Source organism: Mya arenaria, chromosome 13 (assembly GCF_026914265.1).
Source record: "Mya arenaria isolate MELC-2E11 chromosome 13, ASM2691426v1".
NCBI lineage: Eukaryota > Metazoa > Mollusca > Bivalvia > Myida > Myidae > Mya > Mya arenaria.
In genome coordinates, this window is record NC_069134.1 from 14457221 (window position 1) to 14479340 (window position 22120).

General features: G+C 33.1%; 2 non-coding genes across 2 annotated transcripts; both read right to left on the bottom strand.

The window, feature by feature from the left end:
* Nucleotides 1–19624: 19624 nt before the first annotated feature.
* LOC128215611 (U5 spliceosomal RNA) lies at nucleotides 19625–19741 on the bottom strand. Its single transcript, XR_008258050.1, has one exon. It is a non-coding gene; the product is annotated as a U5 spliceosomal RNA (small nuclear RNA).
* Nucleotides 19742–21109: 1368 nt separating this feature from the next.
* LOC128215609 (U5 spliceosomal RNA) lies at nucleotides 21110–21226 on the bottom strand. Its single transcript, XR_008258049.1, has one exon. It is a non-coding gene; the product is annotated as a U5 spliceosomal RNA (small nuclear RNA).
* Nucleotides 21227–22120: the final 894 nt, after the last annotated feature.

Sequence of the window (22120 nt, forward strand, 5' to 3'; positions counted from 1 at the left end):
TATGATCATATCGATAGTCAACATTGAATATTTAGGAGTCCCATTTTGGATGTAAATAACGTTTTGAATCATTTCTCCTCGCCTTTTCCCATCAGACACCCAGTGCCCCTTTTTGTAAGGAATTTCGATCCAAACATACTGTACCACTCTTCTTCTTTTTCGTCGAACGCCTATCGAACATTTGGTCCCTGAAATTGTGTAGATGAGTTAAATGAAATGTATGTTTTTTCATCTTATAATACAAAAATTGGTGTTTTAACAAGTTGAACGATTGACACAGACTAAGAGATATAGGTATGATGGGATTCGTGCGGACTTTACATAATAATATGAGATTTCTTTACGCATGTAAGATTATATGACAAATACTATTTTTGCGCAGTAGTGCTTTACAAGAGCACATAATAAGTGTAATTTGAAACACACTTTAATGTATTCAAATGTGACCGGCTTTTCTCAGCATGAATAGCTCATATAAACTTGCATGTGATGCTCCATGTTGTCGTGGCCACAATACTCAACCAAAACTTGCCTGGGGTTGTGAACATTCCATCTAAAAGTATTATTCAAAAGCAAAATGTTAATTGATGGTGTCTGTCTAGACTTAAACAAAGTTCGTTAGTTAGTTTTAGATGCAATCGTTCAAAAGGTTCCATTATTTTGATGTTAATATTATCAATAGAAAAAAACATTGACATCACGGAGGCTTTATTCGCAACCCCTTCAAATTTAATTTAAAAAGTGTTGTCGTTCGCCTAAAATTTTCGAGTGTGGTCGTTCGAATTGATTCATATTTTAATATTGCCTTCAAAAACATTAATACGCCTTGCAAAGGTACTCTAAATGGTATATATTTGCTTTAATATGTGTTTTTCGTAAAGAAACAAGTGAAACTAGCCGTTTTATCATTGCTTTTTGCAAGATATACAAAATGTGTGGTCGTTTGCATCGCCGATTCGTTATTGAATGTTTACAAAAACTACGACACATAGAATATCAGATAATATTCCACATGAAATCGGAAATTATGTGGCGTACCGTGGGCTAGATATTGTGTTAATTCGAATCAAGATAAAAAAGAAAACATAAAAAAACATACGTTTTGTTATCTCAATTTCCCCGTGGTCGTTCGCATTTGTGGTCACGTGATTTTTTGCTCCCTCACAGTGAAAAATACTTATCGCTAGAGGTATACTCCTTTCATTTACTATTACTTTATTCAATCGCTAATACCTAGTTTATCAAAAAATTAATTATTTTACTATGTACAGTTAAAAACAGGAAATCACAATGTCTTAAAGTGACCTTCTTACTAAATTATGGAATTTATGGAAAATATTTTTATAAGGTACTGATTATAACCGACGTGTATTTAAAAGCTGAAAACACAAACATATGAAATAATTTGTGAGTGCAAAAAGATTTACAGTAATTTATGTCATCTCATAAGGTAGAAATACCGTGTCTTCTGCACCTTTTTTTCAAATTTAACTTGGTATCCTTCATAAGAACCATTGTTTTTGACATTTAATCATCCTTTTTGGTATATTTAACCATTTGTTTTAATTATGGTCAATCTTATTTCGGAGTAAGAGCGCATATATAATAATTAACAAAATAACAATCATATAATATTGCCTACCACTATTTTGTTTACAAGAGGTATCTGACTTACGTTCAAAAATTATGCTCTAGCTTGTCTGTTCCGGATGATGTGAGATTGTTGGTGTCGTTGCCATAGTGTAAAAGCTTATACCTCATATGTTCGATACGGCCAAAACTCAAGTATTGGTAACGACAGTATTATATAAAACAAATGACTTAAAATACATTACATATTAAGTTATTGAAGTATGTATTAGAGAAATGACCATTTTCTATACTCAGTGCCATGTTCTTTTGCAATTATTTTATCGGTATAAAAGTACATATTGTATTATTCTCTAAACATTAAACCTTTTCAAATATGGGGTCACTAGGCATAACCTTTCACATCATTTTTCAAGTGATATCTTAAGTAAAACAAGGTTTTTCAACATTTAACATGTATGTGGTGAATGACAACGAACAATGATTCTTTATGTATGGCACCAAACACCCAAAATAACAACCTGCTATCATTTTTACTAACTAATTCAAATACCTGTGTGCAACAAATTTATGATTCTTGAAGTCAAACAGCAAACAAACCACACACAATCCATCATAGGGCATTGAGGGAAACAAAGCACAAAACAAACAAGGATTCAGGTTTAAATGTTCAATTGTAAAATACAATAAACTAATAATCATATTGGTGACATTCATCCATGTTCACATGTCTTCAAATGAATGTCTTTAATAGAATATATGGTAAGAGTTGCCATTCTTTAAACAATACAACAGGGTGGGTTTTATGTAGTGGATAATATGACAAGACTTTTTCTGACGTCATTGTATGGAGGACTTTTCTGAAGTCATGATACTTTTCTGACGTAGTGATATGGCAGGACTTCTCTGACATCATAATATGAGAAGACCTTTCTGTTGTCATAATATGACAGGACATTTCTGACGTCATAATATGACGGGACTTTTATGACTTCATAATATGACAGGACTTTTCTGACGTCATAATATGATAGGACTTCTCCGACGACATAATATGACAGGACTTTTCTGACTTCATAATATGACAGGACTTTTCTGATGCCATAATATGACAGGACTTTTCTGAAGTCATAATATGACCGGACTTTTCTGATGTCATAATATGAGAGGATTTTTCTGATGTCATAATATGACAGGACTTTTCTGATGCCATTATATGACAGGACTTTTCTGAAGTCATAATATGACCGGACTTTTCTGATGTCATAATATGACAGAACTTTTCTGATGTCATAATATGACAGGACTTTTCTGATGTCATAATATGACAGGACTTTTCTGATGTCATAATATGACAAAACCGTTCTTACGTCAAAATATGACAGGACTTTTCTGACGTCATAATGTGACAGGACTGACCTGACGTCATAATATGACAGGACTTTTCTGACATTATAATATATTATAACAGAAATATTCATGACCTGTTCTTTATTAATTATTAACTTTAACCCTTTGGGGACATTATGCAAAAAATCAGAATGTTTTACCGTCTCTTTTTTCAAACAAATAAGGGTTTGAAATTCCCAACCACCTATTTCAGCCGAGCCTGCAAGTAATGAATTATTCAAAGAAGCTTATTCATTATTACAAATGTATTCAATAACCTTTTACTGAAAATACAATATTAGAAATAGAATATTAACTTCTGTCAAAAAATGTTAGTTACTTTTATGTAAACATAGACGTAAAACAAGAGCTGTCACAGTATGTGACAAATGCCTCCGAATGTGACATTGACCTATGAACAAGGTCAGTACATGAAAAGTTTAAGATCAAACACTGACCTTTTATGTATGCATGTGGATCTTGCAAACGACACACAATCTTTATATGCCAAACACATGCGCCATGTTTTTGTTGTAAATCTGTCATATACATGACAAAATTACAGCCCGGTTATGACATGTGTATACATACAGCATTTCATAATAATATAAAGCAAGGAATGCTTATGATGTAGGGACACAGGTCTTGCACGCGACACGTCGTCTTGGTATGTCGAACACATGTGGCAAGCCAATTTAAAATCTGTCCATACCAGAAAAAGTTACAGCCCAGACACGACAACCTATACTCTATGTCCTTATGTGCAGCATTCCATTGTGAATAGACACCTAGGTGTGACCTTGACCTTAGAGGTATGGACACAGGTCTTGCACGCGACACGTCGTCTTGGTATGTTGAACACATGTGGCAAGTTATTTTAAAATCTGTCCATACAAGAGAAAGTTACAGCCCAGACACGACAACCTTTTCTGTATGTCCTTATATGCAGCATTCCATTGTGAATAGACACCTATGTGTGACCTTGACCTTAGAGGTAGGGACACAGGTCTTGCACGCGACACGTCGTCTTGGTGTGTTGAACACATGTGGCAAGTCATTTTAAAATCTGTCCATACAAGAGAAAGTTACAGCCCGGACAGAACAACCTATACTATATGTCCTTATATGCAGCATTCCATTGTGAATAAACACTAAGTGTGACCTTGACGTTAGAGATAGGGAAACGGGTCTTGTACGCGACACGTTGTCTTGGTATGTCGGACACATGTGGCAAGGCATTTTAAAATCTGTCCATAAAAGAGAAAGTTACAGCCCGGACACGACAACCTATACTCTATGTCCTTATGTGCAGCATTCCATTGTGAATAGACACCTAGGTGTGACCTTGACCTTAGAGGGAGGGACACAGGTCTTGCACGCGACACGTCGTCTTGGTATGTTGAACACATGTGGCAAGTTATTTTAAAATCTGTCCATACAAGAGAAAGTTACAGCCCAGACACGACAACCTTTTCTGTATGTCCTTATATGCAGCATTCCATTGTGAATAAACACCTATGTGTGACCTTGACCTTAGAGGTAGGGACACAGGTCTTGCACGCGACACGTCGTCTTGGTGTGTTGAACACATGTGGCAAGTCATTTTAAAATCTGTCCATACAAGAGAAAGTTACAGCCCGGACAGAACAACCTATACTATATGTCCTTATATGCAGCATTCCATTGTGAATAAACACTAAGTGTGACCTTGACGTTAGAGATATGGAAACGGGTCTTGTACGCGACACGTTGTCTTGGTATGTCGGACACATGTGGCAAGGCATTTTAAAATCTGTCCATAAAAGAGAAAGTTACAGCCCGGACACGACAACCTATGCTCTATGTCCTTATATATACTGCATTCCATTGTGAATAACACTAAGTGTGACCTTGACCTTAGAGGGAGGGACACGGGTCTTGCATCTGACACGTCGTCTTGATATGTCGAATACATGTGGCAAGTATTTTAAAACATGTCCATACAAGAGAAAGTTACAGCCCAGACACGACAATCTATACTCTATGTCCTTATATGCAGCATTCCATAGTGAATAAACACCTAAGTGTGACCTTGACCTAAGAGGGAGGGACACGGGTCTTGCACGCGACACGTCATCTTGGTATGTCGAACACATGTGGCAAGTTATTTTAAAATCTGTCCATACAAGAGAAAGTTACAGCCCGGACACGAGTTGTTGAGCCGGACACACGGACGGACGGACGGTGCGATTTTAATATGCCCACCTTCGGGGGCATAAAAAGAGAAAACATTATATGTGCTTCTGGATGGATTCGAACCTCTACCTCTACCTTGAAACCCTCACAAGATACACAACAGGCCTAAGCAATACAATTGACAAGTTTTAAGTGCAGGTTTTAGTAGGGATGTGCTACCTTAATCACACACTTCCCATTCAGAAAACTACATATATATTTATCTATAGGTAGACTTTCATGGTCATGTGACAATATATTATGACAATGTGAAGGCTTCTCAAGGCCAAGCATGGGTAATTAAACTTGTATTCGTGTAAAGTAGTTTTGCTAACTTGATGGAAAATGTTATCAGACAGCGTGAAAACTATGTCGGGCAGGCATTTAAAGGATTTTCTTGAATGTCCAGTTTGCAGGGCAAGGTATGCTTAGTATTTTTCTTTGATTTTGTAGAAGATATAACATGCCCTTGATTTTCTGAGACTTCTTAATGCTATATGTACTGTCTGTATCTTGTTAGTTGAGATAGTCCATATAAACAGCCGCTTCAGAGTCTTTGAAGATTTTTGTTATGGCGACTCAAAATGAATATCCAAATTTAAAAAAAAAAAATCGCGCATTTTTGTGGCTAGTATCTTCCCAGCCAGCAAAACATATTGGACCCATATGGGTCCAACATGGGTTACCATATGGGTCCCATGTGGGCCCCACATAGGTTTTGTAACAGGGCTCAATTGGGTTCCATATGGGTTGAATGTGGAACAGGACTCGATTTAGGGCCCATATGACCCCACATGGATTTTTGAACAGGGCTTGATATGGGACCCACATGGTATATGTGGGCTGTATATTGGCCCTCCCTTAGCAATACGTTTGGGGTGAACCATTACTTTTGTTATTACATGTTATTATATATGTTATTATATGTTGTTTCCAATTACCTAAAATATTTGATTTGAGTGTTCATCTATTGCATTACTATCCTTTTATTGGTTATCTAGACCAACAGCTATGTTGTGAAGTACAAATGATATAATGTCAACATAATATTTCATAACACAACAAAGATAGCAATAATCTTATTATAAATACAATACAATATATACACGCAAAATTGTCAACAAAAATACACTGCGCAAAAAAGAAAAGCATGGAAACAAGTGACAAGAGAAACATGGGCAGTGAAAGTAGCGTTAGCAGCGTAGGGGAAATAGAAGATGGGAAAACGCAAAACAACGAAACAGACAAAGAAAAAGGGACGTAAAGAAAACACGCATTTAAGTGCTACAATATCAGAAGAAACTAATATAACAGATTCTGAGGATGAAATTGAAAATACAAAAGTTATCAATTCAGACAATTGCAACATGCATGAAATACAGAAGGCTCTTCTTGAAATAAATTCAAAACTAAACAATGCCGAAAAACAGAAAAATGATTTCTTTAAAAATATCGTTCCAGAAATAATCAAAACAGTCAAAGAGGAAATCACAAATGTTTTTGAAGTAAAAATCGACAAACTCGAATCACGCGTGCTCGAAACAGAAAAAGAAAATGATAATCTTCAACGGATATTAAAAAAACAAACAAGGAAAAATGACATTAGCGAAAGAAGATAATGCAAGACAGGCTGCAGTCGATCTTGAAGCAGTAGTTGTAACACAGGGTGGATATATTAATGATATTGACCAGTATGGAAGGAGGAGTAATGTTATTATATCCAGAATTAAAGAAGAAAGTGGACGAAAATATGAAACGGCAGAAGAAACTGCAGAAATTGTGATAAAAACACTCAATGAAAAGATAAAAGATCTGGACATGACAATAGAAGATATTGATATGAGCCATAGACTTGGCCGCCCCGGTAAAGGAGACAGGGCAGTTATTGTTAGATATGTCTCGAGGATGGACAAAAGTACCTTACTCAGGAGAAGAAAAGAATTAAAAGGAAAAAATATCTTCGTTAACGAAGACCTTACTAATCTTAACAGGCTAGTATTTAACGTTGCAAGGAGACAAATCGTAGAGGGGGAACACGTGTGGACGAGAGAAGGCAAACTCTTCTTCAAATCCAGGGACGGCAAAATCAGCAACATCCCATTCAGGGACTACAGAGACTGGACGGGAATGTCGTGGCCCCAATTGATGAGAAGAACACACGAGTAACATTGGCTAACGCTATCTTTATTTGAACAGTATACCTAGCCGAGAAAATCGTGAAAAGCTTGAAACTTATAAAACGTGCTAATCCACACTATCAATCATGTAAACACATAATTGATAGACCATTCATAAGAGGAAATAGTAATAATAATCAAGATTTGTTTAAACATACTGTTTATTTACCTTTAAGTAAAGTTTTTTTAAACACATCAGTCTACCGTTTCCTTTTCATGAATGTAACGTTAATCGACTCTTGTACGTTTATTGTATTGCGTTGTTAAATTAATTATATTTGTAACATTTTTACAAACATAAATTTTATATAAAAGTTAAAATACTATATGTTAAACACTAAGTATCCATTACATATATCTAATTATTATAATAACTAGGATTACTAACTAATGAAATTAAAAACATAGATTTAAGAGTACACTGTTCAAATTATTTCCCATTTTGTTGTAAACTTTTATATATACACCAAATATAGTTAATGTTTATAACCTTTTAAATCTTAACTTTTTTGATATCAAAATAATACTTAAATTAAGACACAAAATGTATATAATATAAAGAGTGATAAAGATATTATAACCAATTTTGTACAGTACTGTAGTATTATCCAGTTAATGAACAATGATTGTAAGTTTAGAAATGGTGCTAGGAACTAGTTCTGGGTATTTATTTTAATGACATATTTATCTTGATTGAATTACGTTTTAAATTTTAAATCAATGGTACTGATTTAAGAAAAAGTGTATAATAAACGGAGGTAAATAATTCATTTTACTATGATTAGAGAAACTATCTCATATTAGCTCCCTTTGATGTTAATATTGTTGTACCTCATCCTTTTTTAATAATTTTAACTACATCATTACACAAATCACAGGTTTTCTTAATAAAATCAGTAAATGTTGCAGACGTTTTGTAATAAATAGATTGGATATAATTTTCAAAAATGCAGAACTGCTTTAAGACTTTCTACGCTGATGCAACGTTTACTATATAATCAATTTAGAAGTAAGTGTGTTTAAACTAGAATTTCATAGATGATTGTTAATTCTCCATGTTACACATACTGCCTTGATATGAATGTACTTTGTGTAACTATAATTCTCGATATACTGCTAAACGAAGACATAATACCCTGTTCAATCCCTTCGACCATCAGGCTGCAGTCTTTAATGTTATATTATCAGTACGATAAGTCTCTCACTAAGGGATTGTACAACACAGGGTTTGGATGATAAAATTGAGGGTTTTTTTTCTTTGAAAGAGTTTTTTTTTTAATTTCGCTGCATTTTCGAAAAATATTCTGATACAAAGAACAAACTAAAATCCATACTAAGCATTTCTTAAATCCGAAGACATATTTTTGGTTTTAACCATTGTATATCAGGTATTGAATTGTAATACAATGCTTTGAAAACGTAAATCTTTTAACAGTTCATACTAAAACTGTTTCTAGTACAAATCACTCTAGCAGGTCTTTTAATATAAAATTGAAACATAAAACGTATCTTATATATATCTTTGGTCTATATATACATTTTCCTTATAATCGACATCGTATGAGCTACAAAGATTTTTAAAAATATTAAATAGAAGAAGCACTTGTAAACATATTTAAATAATAAGATCGATGGCACTTGCCGATACATAAATCGACACTTATATGTCAATCTTTTATATCCACAGTGATTATATATGTGTTTTGTTGTGGCTAAAATGTGTTGTAATATCAAAATTATCTCATAAGTTTGTAAAATGGAAACACAAATAATATCTTTAAATGTTAGAGGTTTAGGCAACATGGGAAAAAGAAAACAAATTTTCGAATGGATTAAAAATAACCATTATGACGTAATATTACTGCAAGAGGTGCACTGCTCGAAACAATTATTTTCAAAATGTAAAGACGAATGGAATGGACCTTGTGTTTTTAGCGGTAACAAATAGTATAGGAGTTGCAATTCTTATCAACCCCTAAAACCAATATAAAATTAGTAAGTCACACCGAAATTAAAGAAGGTAGACTTCTGACACTAGACATCATACTAAACGAAAATGAAATTACCTTAATTAACATATATGGACCCAATAAGGACGAAACCATTATATTTGATATGCTACAAAAAAATTGTTGAAGAATAACGATAAAACATTCATTATTGGTGGAGATTTTAACACTATTCTAAATAGCTCACTAGACAAAAAGAACGGAAAAACGGACATACATAAAAAGTGTAGAGATAAATTACATAACATAATAAACTCTTGTGAAGTAGTTGATATATGGCGACTACTCCATCCCTCTAAAATGCAATATACATGGTATTCAAATTCCAAACCCCATATACACTGTCGTCTTGATTTTTTCCTTATATCAAATAATATTTTAAATTACATAAAGAAGAGTATGATTAAACCAGGTTTTTAAACTGATCATTCAATTGTATTATTAACGATAGATGACTTAAAATGCGAAAAAGGTCCAGGTTACTTCAAATTAAATAATGCTCTTTTACTAGACAATGAATATAAGTCTAAAATAAAGGAATGCATACAAGAAACAAAACATCATAACGAATCTGCTAATCCAAACACATTATGGGAAATAATAAAGGGTGCAATAAGGAACACAACAATAAAATATGCATCTCATAAAAAAAGAGTGCTTAAATCAGAAGAGGAAAATCTAAGAAATTAACACTATTGAATCACAGCTAAATATAGGTAATATCGACAATATAACTCAATCACTCATTCAAAAAAAGCAAAGACTTGAAGAACTTCGCAGTGAACGTATTAATGGTCATATTCTTAGGTCAAAAGCAGTACACGTGGCAAACAACGAAAAGAACACAAAATATTTTGCTAATTTAGAGAAAAAACACTCTGAGAAAAAAAACAGTATATAAACTTAAAGTAAATGATAAAGTTGTATTAGGAGTTAAAAACTCTCTAATTAAAGAAGTAAATTTTTTATAAAAAACTATATAGTAAAGACTTAAATCTGGAAGATAATATTAGAGATGCATTCTTAATTACAAACAACAATAAACTTCCAGATCTCAATAAAAATCTATATACTCTCAATATATGAATGCGGAAATGCTTTAAAGGAAATGAAAAATAATAAAAGCCCTGGGTCAGATGGCCTGACTACAGAATTTTATAAAATATTCTGGAAATATATCCAGTCCGTTCTTATAGACTCATTAAACTTGTCTTTTCAAAATGGAAAACTAACACAACTTCAAAGGCAAGGTATAATATCACTTATTCCAAAACCCGATAAAAATTTAGAAAACCTTTTCAATTGGAGACCGATCAGTCTATTGAATATTGAATATAAAATAGCAACGAAAGCGATAGCTAATAGAATTAAAAAAGTACTACCTAAAATTATTGACTTTGAGCAAACTGGTTTTATCAAAGAAAGATACATCGGCAATATCTTGAAGAAAATAAACAACCTGGTTTCCTATTTTTCGCTGACTTTAAAAATGCATTTGATAGTATTGATCACTCCTATACTTGACAGTTTACGATCTTTCAATTTTGGTACAGAGATAATTAAATGGACTAAACTCTTCTATGCAGATATTCAAAGTATAATAATAAACAATGGTCATTTATCGGAGACCTTTGCAGTTGAAAAAGGAGTACGCCAGGGTTGCCCACTTTCTTCCATTTTATTCATCATTTGTTTACAAATACTCTCTGGCTATATAAAACAAAATTCTGATATCAAGGGAATCAAAATCGGTGATACAGAAATAAAACAATCTCTTTTCGCTGATGATGCAACTTATTTTAATGATGGCTCGGAAAAGTCCTTTACGTCTTTGGTTAATACATTGGAATCTTTTTCAAAATGTTCTGGTCTAAACCGCAACACAAATAAATCCATAATTCTTAGAGTGGGTACTTTAAAAAAACACAAACATAAAGCTCTGCAATACTAAACCATTTATTTGGACTTCAGAATGCTCAACTGCTTTAGGTATTACATTTTATAATGACAAACAAAAGACAATAGACGAACATATAAATAAAAAGGTCGAAGAATTCCATAAAGTATTAAAGCAATTGGAACATAGAAAACTAACGTTAATGGGTAAAATTACCGTTGTCAAAACAAACGCCTTACCAAAAATCATCTACCCATTTACTGTTCTCGCTAATCCAAGCAAAAATATTATTGAACACATTAAACCGTCTATTTTCAAATTCATTTGGGACAAAAAGCCCGACAAAATAAAACGAGATATTATGTACCAAAACTACGAAAACGGTGGACTGAAACTTACAAATGTCGAACTCTTTCTTTACTCCATTAAAGCTGTATGGGTAAAAAGATATTTAGACGACAAAAACAAAATGGAAAATATTTCTTAAAAAGAAGCTTATCAATTATGGAAATGAATTGGTTTTTGAATGTAAATTAAACAATGTCCTTATAAACAAACTTTCAAAAGAAGGTTCATTCATTAATGATGTCCTTAAATCCTGGAGTAAAATTAAACAAATTTATGACTTAAACTCAGTGAAAACAGCTAAAACAGTGATATGGAATAACCATACAATTTGCAATATAGAAAACACTCTGTTTTTTTAAACAATGGTATGAAAAAGGTATTAAGTATCTAGAACATATTTTTGACTACAGAACAAACAATTTTTATGAATTTAATCAAATAGAATACCTATACAACATAAGAAACACAGATTTTATAAAGTACCAAACACTTGTTCGATCAATTCCAATGCATGCTAAGACTCAGCTGGCTGCGGATGGGATCGTTCATACTAGTAGTCAACAATTTAAAGGAAAAGTTGAAACATCAAAACAAACAAATAAACTTATGTATTCACTGTTGTTGCAAAATAGTTTTCAACCGACTTCTGAAACAAAATGGAAAGTAAATCTTGATACAAATGAAAATCTGGAATGGAAAACCATTTATGGTAACATTTACAAATCAACGATAGATACAACATTGCGTAGCTTCAATTACAAATTCCTTATGAGATTAGTACCGACGAACCAATTTCTGTTTAAACTCAAATTAGTCGACTGTAGTCTATGCACATTTTGCAATTCAAATGTAGAATCAATTGAACATTTGTATTGGGAGTGTCAAAAAACACAACAACTATTGAGTAAACTAAACAACTTTATTGCATCGACGTCAATGAATATAACAATTTACAAACAAGAAGCCCTATTAGGCATTGTCAAGAAAAGCAAGTACAGTAATATCTGTAATTTTCTAATTATCTTAATGAAATTTTATATCAACTCAACAAAATGTAATGACAGACAACTGTCCTTCGATGCATTTTTGCATTATCTGAAATTAAGAATAAAAATAGAAGAGCAAATAGCATTTAACAATGATAAGTATGAAACCCACAGAAGAAAATGGAAAGTACTCAATAGTTTAAACAACTTATATACATAGAAAGACACATCTAGCCTAAACAACGCATATTACATCATGGTTTTGAATCCAGAAATAAATAAAGTAATATTTTTGAACACAAAAAGGGACATCACTTTGTGTATGTGTGTGTATATATGTGCGTGTGTCTGTACATGTGTGCGTGTGTGTGTGTGTGTGTGTGTGTGTGTGTGTGTTTTAGCAAAATATTCTAACCAACATAGAAATGTTTAAGTGTATGCATATTCTTGATATATATGATATATGTTGAAAATAAATGAGAAAAAAATCTTATAAAGTTTATTAACATTAGAAATGTAAAACAAGATGTACAAGCTAAAAAAGTCAACAAAAATTAAATACTGACAATGTTAAGATTTTGCGTAATACTGGCAATATAAAAGAGGCACACAAGAAAAATTTGACTGAAATTTTGACACATTTTTTCAGTTTGGTTTGACAATACCAAGCTAAAAAGATCTAGTACATTTATACGGGAATTTGATTAATAACTTAAGTGTAAACTTTGTTTTATTGATTGTATCTGTAACTTAAAGCTGTCAAACTGAAAAAGCATGTCAAAAATTACTCATTTGCATACTCAAAAAGCGGTACATTTAAGTCCGCTGCAAGTATATCGCGTAGTAATTTTATTTAGCAGTTAAACTTTATGACTTAACTCTTAATCTTAATTATATTTGCAATAATATACTTTACTGGCAATCAATTTAAACTTAGATCAATAAATATAACTCTTACACCCTACATTTAATTAATGATTTAATTAAAAACAAATACAAACTACTTCAACTGATGTACGCATGTGTTTAAAAAAAATACACAAATCGAAAGACGCACAATTCTAATTAACAAAGCATGGAGTGCATCTACACATTCAAGTATAACAATATTGCTTAGACAAAAAGCAGCATCTTTAACCAGAAATGAAATAACAGTTAATTGGCACATCATTGGATTCAATCACAAGGCAGTCCAAAGGACGGCTATATCCCCCGGCGTTGTTTTTTAGTATATTTTGTTTTTCTCGCAACCTGACTGGTACGTTGAACCTGACCAAAATTGTACACAACCACTGGTAAAGAGTGGGAATATAGGAAATAGAAATTGTTTGATCGGTAACCTAAATACTCTTGGATACTTTACCATATTATAAAAGGATATTTATTTTTTCATATTGTGTGTAGTGTAGGTAAGATCAATGTCAATGTTATTTTGGCTAAAAATAGGAAGGAAAATGAGTCCTTGATTTATAACATAGATGAAATAGCAAGCCTTAAGAATTTTTGATAAAGTGATCCATATATATTGTGGTGACGTCATAACATTGTTTTACTGCATTTGAAGAGAAAACACATGTTATAAATATATTATCACATTTGTGTCCATTGTTTTTTTAAATATCAAGCTTGCTGCACATAATGATAATCTGTGCAACTTGTTTAACACTTTCATTCAACATTTATATCTTATCCTCTATTTAGCATTGTCATAATATTGAACCAAAACTTAATGATGGATTACTGGCACAAATTGAAATTGGTTCGAGTTCTTGGTAAAAGTACATGTAATGTATAAGGCCAATAAATCCAGTAAGAATTCACATGTCCACACTGCTAAATGTAAAAAGCCCAGACAAAAGCATGTTTACTATGACCTTTAAATGTCATATGTGACCTTGACCATTGAGGTATGGACCCGGGTCAAGGTCACTGCACATCGTCTCAATGAGGATAACATTTGTACCAAGTAATATGGCAATCCATCAATGCATAAGTAAGTTAATGCGCGGACACGAGCATGTTTACTCTGACCTTTAAATGTCTCGTGTGACCTTGACCTTTGAGGTATGGACCCGGGTCAAGGCAATTGCACAGCGTCTCAATGAGGACAACATTTGTACTAAGTATTATGGTAATCCATCAATGCATAAGTAAGTTATAGCGCGGACACGAGCATGTGTACCTGCCCGTTAAATGTCTTGTTCAACTTTGACCTTTGAGGTATGGACTCGGGTCAAGGTCACTACACATCGTCTGAACGAGGAAAACATTTGTACCAAGTAATATGGTAATCCATCAATGCACAAGTAAGTTATAGCGCGGACACGAGCATGTGTACTCTGGCCTTTAAATGTCTTGTGTGACCTTGACCTTTGAGGTATGGACCCGGGTCAAGGTCACTGCACATCGTCTCAATAAGGATGCATAAGTAAGTTTTAGCTGGACACGAAATGTTACAGCCAGACGGACGGACAGACAGAAGTGCATTCCTATAATCCCCTTCCCACTCCGTGGCGCGGGATTAATAATCCCCTCCCCACTCCGTGGCGGGGGATTAAAAATCATACATGTAAAATAAACAAGATATTTAAAAGGAGAAAAAATAATAACAAACCAGAACTATTGACAAACACAATTAATGCACATTGTAATACTGACTAATGAACTGACATGACTGAATGTTAAAACATATATATCCTTATTTCAACTATGTATGAAGAGTTACATGACAAAATACATATGAAACAAAAGTAGAGCAACAGCATACAACAAATATTTACATAATAAAATTTTATCATTTAGACCCATTTCATTGTTGCCTATCAAGAAAGATTAATTAATATATACACACTCACTGACTTCATAGGTTAAAAAAATGTATCTACCATGTGCACATCAGGGATCACCGTTATGGCCAGGGAAATAAACGGTGTTGATATAATTATAATCATCTGGCCCCAATTTCTCGAAAGTTCTTAGGTGTAACACCCTTAAGTAGCTTATTTCATTCAGCCAAAATTCTTACTTCATCTTAAAATATCGTGAGTGTATCAAAGTTTGAAATGGTGTACCCGGGATAAGAAAATATTATAGTAAAATAAAAACCGACATCATTCCGAGATATAATGATAATTATTCAATGCCAATAGGTTTCGCTTACATGGTTTATCAGGGAAACAATAATCGAAGTAAAATATGACATTATTGACACCGTAACTTGGGAACATTATTGTGTTCACATGTTGTAAAATGAAATCTGACATCGTCACTTTTTGTTTAGAATTGGAATAAAAATGTTAATAAAATATATTTCCTTAGATAACCTACCTGAAATATCAGCGTTATGCTGTTTATAAAAGGGAAATATTGAATATTAAGAGTCTTCTTTTGAACAATCATCCACATGTGAACTAAACATATTTGTCTTGTTGATGGGTCTCTTTATAATACTTGTGATCATGGACAGTTTGTCTTATGTTTATACAAAAAAGTAAAATCAACATGGAATTGCCTATAAATATAGATCACAAATGCTCTTCTTGCAACCCTTAAAGATATGAAATTTTAGGGCAAAAGTTGGAGATATCTCATTATTGCATTATTGTGATACATTTGCATAAAAACTAGATAACATGTCACACGACCTTGATATGTATATGATAAAACAATCGATGCATACATATTGTATATAAGCTATATTAAAAACGGTGATAAATATTCTGACAATTTTTGTTGGTTAAATTCTGAGTCATAAATCTGAATTTTTTTGGTAAGTAATTAAGTCAACATTTTACTCAGGAAGCATCAGGGTAACCCTTGCTCGGTCTTTGCGGCCAACCTCACGACCTTGAGACTCGGAAAGCCACTTCTGGATGCCCCCGTCTATTTCCTTTCGGTTACAAGAGCGTGCTGCTGGGTTCAATTGTAGACATCATGTAAATAGTGTTAGTGGATAGATGAATATCCGGGACAATTATTTCATAAGTGATTATCAAATGTTTAGTAATAAATAAGCAGCATTTTTCTGTCAACTATTTATGATAATATTAGCTAGGCAGATAAATTTATATAGGTATCTTAAAAAGTTTGTCATTTTTAATACTAATACTCTATTATATATTTTTTAAAATACATTGATGTATATATATGCCCAGCATAGGTAGTTTCAATTAGCACACCTTAATATAAACAACAACAAAACCACCTACTGAAAAAGATCAAGTGGAGTCCGTCCAGTTTCTTTTTTTGTTTGGTTCCCGTTAGGGCCAGATTTGTTGTCTACATCGTCTTCATTATCCGGGAAACCGTGTCCACTGTGTAACTCCCGACATATTCTGCCAAGTATTTTACCTTGAACAGAAAGTTGTGCATGAAAATACCTGTAAATCCACATATAAATGCAAAACTAAAAAAATGCAATTAAAATTTGAAGCGTGCCCCCTAGTACTGACTCGATTTGTGTTCCCGCCCTTATATCGATCAGAACAAAAATGTGAATGGCTGTTTGATAATGTTTATAATAATCAAAATATGCAAGGTTCAATTATGAAAATCATTTCACATTCCATCAAAATTTCCTATTTACCTTCTTGGATTCTGCTCTGCCGAGCATCGAATAATGAACGGGTAGCTGGAATGTTGGGGTGTTGGTTTTGGCTGTAACAGGGCAATCGACCATCACCATTAGCAGCAGTGGCTTGGTGCACTTTTAAATTGGATAAAGGATTGATGATTGTCAAATCCATTCAGGAGAAAAGAATGTTATAGTCTCTTTTGAGGTCTATATGTAAATAGGTTCCCCACAGCTGCATGAACCATTAATTTGCCGTTGCTTTTTTAGATTTGTTTTGCCATATGCCATCCCGAATGCCTTTACTTATTAATTTATATCGGTATGATCACGAAATTATATGACAAGTTACAAATTCGTGGCACAAACAATACTTCTACATGCAAGTCATCAGTTATTCACTTGTTTAAAATCCAAATACTATAAATATAAATACAACTTGCTTTGAAAGTTAAATAAGAACCTTAACCTTTTCTTTAAAGATGCCTACTATTGTTTTTTCACTCAATCCCGTTCATTATTCGCGCGTCGTTTAAATCTCACGTGACAAACTTTCCGCATTTTTTTTATTTGTGACTAAATTGCCACTAAAAACACAATTTCAAAAGGTTTATATTTAAGAGTTTATAGAAAAATGAAATCACGGAAAATATCTGTTCCTTGTGTATTTATGTATCATCTTCACAACATCGTGCCTTACCATCTAACACTGCCCTACTATGATGCTATTGATAATGCCGAGTATATGGGACCCATATGGGACCTATCTGGGGCTTATCATGGCAAAAGATATGAAGCCGATGCATGAAATAATGAACATTTTTTCACATAGTATCGATGTTTACATATTTTCATATAACAATGATCTTCGTTTCCCTTTGTGTATTATCCAATTAATATAGATGAGCAGCTATATGGGTCCCATCTTAGTCCAAATAATTGTACGTTGACGGATTGGAAGATCCCGTATAACATGTCTATTATTTTAGACTAGGTCTCATCTGGGCATTCTCAACCATATTGGTCCTATATGGGGCTTTTTGCCCAGATTCAGCCCATATGAGACCCATTAATGCCTTGCTTGCTGCATGGGTTGTATTCTTCAATTTGTGATAAAATTCTTAACCTTCAAAATATGTTAGCTGCTTTAGATTTAGTTAAGAGCCATTGATTTAAATTATATTTATGTTTGAGTTATTTCTTTGAGTAACAGGATAATCAAATATTAATTTCAATATTACATTATGACGAAAAATTAGTCCATTAAGTACTCATATATATATATATATATATATATATATATATATATATATATATATATATATATATATATATATATATATATATATATATATATATATATATATGATGTATTGTATTTTCCTATCGTATGATATCTAATCAAAGCAACGAAAAACCCTTAGAAACGATTGAAATGGGGCATGCATTGTAACACTATATACATGGGGATTGGGGATTACGACGATTGAAGTGATATTTACAAAAACAAAATGACACAAGACGCAATAAAGATATAGATATGTTTGTTTCTTCGCCGAGTGTGGGCACAAGCGCTGTCGGCACATTTTTCACTTTTATTTAAGTGCTCTTGACCCATTCCCATAGTTCAAATAAAATTTGCAACTCTCATATATTTGCCCGCAGATAGTCTTTCAGCGCCTTGCGCTTTGATTTACTATGCAATTTTTATCGTCGTTCTTTCTGGTATTCCTTGAGGAAAATCATATAGAATTGCCAAAGTGAGCTATGGCCTTTGCCCTATCTAAGTGTGATGTAAGCCAGAGAACGCTCTCGAACTTAACTTTCATTTCTATTATGACTTTGTAAAGGTACATTTTGGTGAGTGAATCTCTATTTTTAAGCCAGCCTTTAATGGATATTTTACGTAATCTGGAAAAACACATGCTCATTAGTATTCAGTTGGAAGCAGTAAACACTAATATTAATCACAGAGAAAATTAACGGCCTTTTCAACAACGATTATCGTCATCCCATAACATTTTTGAGAGACACAATATTTTTTCAACAATGATAGAAGACGTACGCAGGTTAAAAAAGCCATTTTCGATATTTCGTCATATCATATAACCCATGACATTTTCAAAGTCGGTTTAGTACTTGAGACATTTGGTCGTTAGCAACGCTAACTAGACTATGATGTAGTCGTATCTACAAAGTATGTGTCTTCAATGATCGTCAAAGAGTGACTCGATTGTATGATAAAACTACATACATATAGGTTTAATTAGAATTAAACAACGAGTCCACGAGCTCGTTCAACCAATTGTACTACATATGTATATTTTATTTATAGCGCAAGAAAATCATCGTTATGAATACTGAATAGATCTACATCAGAGATAAGAAATGTTCCTGACATGATTTTGATTGCCGTGTTGTTCATTGATGTTCATTCAATTTATATCCTACAAGAGCAGGACTTAAGAAATAAGTCTATAGTCTCATTGATTGTTCCACTGCACGGAAATCTTTAGTAAAAGGCGAAAGATTTATTCGTGACTGTAGTGAAACCAGAGTTATCTTCGTACTCATTGGCGCTAGTTCATATAGTGACTAACCATTTCAACGTTTCAATTTCGTAAAATCAGTTAGTAACTGAGTATCATGATTACTTAATTAACAGCACAATGTAGCATCGTGATTTTAAAGTGTATTATTCTACATGCATTATTTTACTTTCTGCGATAAAACATTAAAATTAATCTATGAACAAAATGATTGATATTTGAAAGTGTATCATATTTAAGTAATATATGTATAGACCATCAAGTTTCTATTTATAGCCTAGGAAGGAAAGACAAGTCACGTAAGGCGAAACCCACCCTACCGGTCTGAAACAGGTACTTTCTTTTGAACACGTCTGTTAAAATACTGATATGCATGTAAATGCCTTGCTTGCTTCCCTGACAGTGTTGGCATTCCAAATACTAAGTGTTTAGTCATTGTGATTTCAAAAAATTGGATGAAAGAGTCAATAATTAATTTCTGCAATATTCGCAAAGCTATAAATTATCGACGTCTGACGATATTTACGCCTGTAGATAAAACATATGAGTTGGGACTATAACAAAAAAGCCCGTGCTGGTTTGTCTAGTCCACCATAGTTACCACTTGATTACTTCTTCATGTCTGTTTTTTACTATGCATTTTTTATCGTCGTTCTTTCTGGTATTCCTTGAGGAAAATCATATAGAATTGCCAAAGTGAGCTATGGCCTTTGCCCTATCTAAGTGTGATGTAAGCCAGGGAACGCTCTCGAACTAAACTTCCATTTCTATTATGACTTTGTAAAGGTACATTTTGGTGAGTGAATCTCTATTTTTAAGCCAGCCTTTAATGTATATTTTACGTAATCTGGAGAAAACACAAGCTCATTTGTATTCAGTTGGAAGCAGTAAACACTAATATTAATCACAGAGAAAATTAACGGCCTTTTCAACAACGATTGTCGTCATCCCATAACATTTTTGTGAGACACAATATTTTTTCAACAATGATAGAAGACGTACGCAGGTTAAAAAGCCATTTTTGATAATTCGTCATATCATATAACCCATGACATTTTCAAAGTCGGTTTAGTACTTGAGACATTTGGTCGTTAGCAACGCTAACTAGACTATGATGTAGTCGTATCTACAAAGTATGTGTCTTCAATGATCGTCAAAGAGTGACTCGATTGTATGATAAAACTACAAACATATAGGTTTAATTAGAATTAAACAACGAGTCCACGAGCTCGTTTAACCAATTGTACTAGATATGTATATTTTCTTTACAGCGCAAGAAAATCATCGTTATGAATACTGAATAGATCTACATCAGAGATAAGAAAGGTTCCTGACATTATTTTGATTGCCGTGTTGTTCATTGATGTTCATTCAATTTATATCCTACAAGAGCAGGACTTAGGAAATAAGTCTATAGACTCATTGATTGTTCCACTGCACGGAAATCTTTAGTAAAAGGCGAAAGATTTATTCGTGACTGTAGTGAAACCAGAGTTATCTTCGTACTCATTGGCGCTAGTTCATATAGTGACTAACCATTTCAACATTTCAATTTCGTAAAATCAGTTAGTAACTGAGTATCATGATTACTTAATTAACAGCACAATGCAGCATCGTGATTTTAAAGTGTATTATTCTACATGCATTATTTTACTTTCTGCGATAAAACATTAAAATCAATCTATGAACAAAATGATTGATATTTGAAAGTGTATTATATTTAAGTAATATATGTATAGAACATCAAGTTTCTATTTATAGCCTAGGAAGGAAAGACAAGTCACGTAAGGCGAAACCCACCATACCGGTCCTAAACAGGTACTTTCTTTTGAACACGTCTGTTAAAATACTAATATGCATGTAACTGCCTTGCTTGCTTCCCTGACAGTGTTGGCATTCCAAATACTAAGTGTTTAGTCATTGTGATTTCAAAAAATTGGATGAAAGAGTCAATAATTAATTTCTGCAATATTCGCAAAGCTATTAATTATCGACGTCTGACGATATTTACGCCTGTAAATAAAACATATGAGTTGGGACTATAACAAAAAAGCCCGTGCTGGTTTGTCTAGTCCACCATAGTTACCACTTGATTACTTCTTCATGTCTGATTTTTACTATGCATTTTTTATCGTCGTTCTTTCTGGTATTCCTTGAGGAAAATCATATAGAATTGCCAAAGTGAGCTATGGCCTTTGCCCTATCTAAGTGTGATGTAAGCCAGGGAACGCTCTCGAACTAAACTTCCATTTCTATTATGACTTTGTAAAGGTACATTTTGGTGAGTGAATCTCTATTTTTAAGCCAGCCTTTAATGTATATTTTACGTAATCTGGAGAAAACACAAGCTCATTTGTATTCAGTTGGAAGCAGTAAACACTAATATTAATC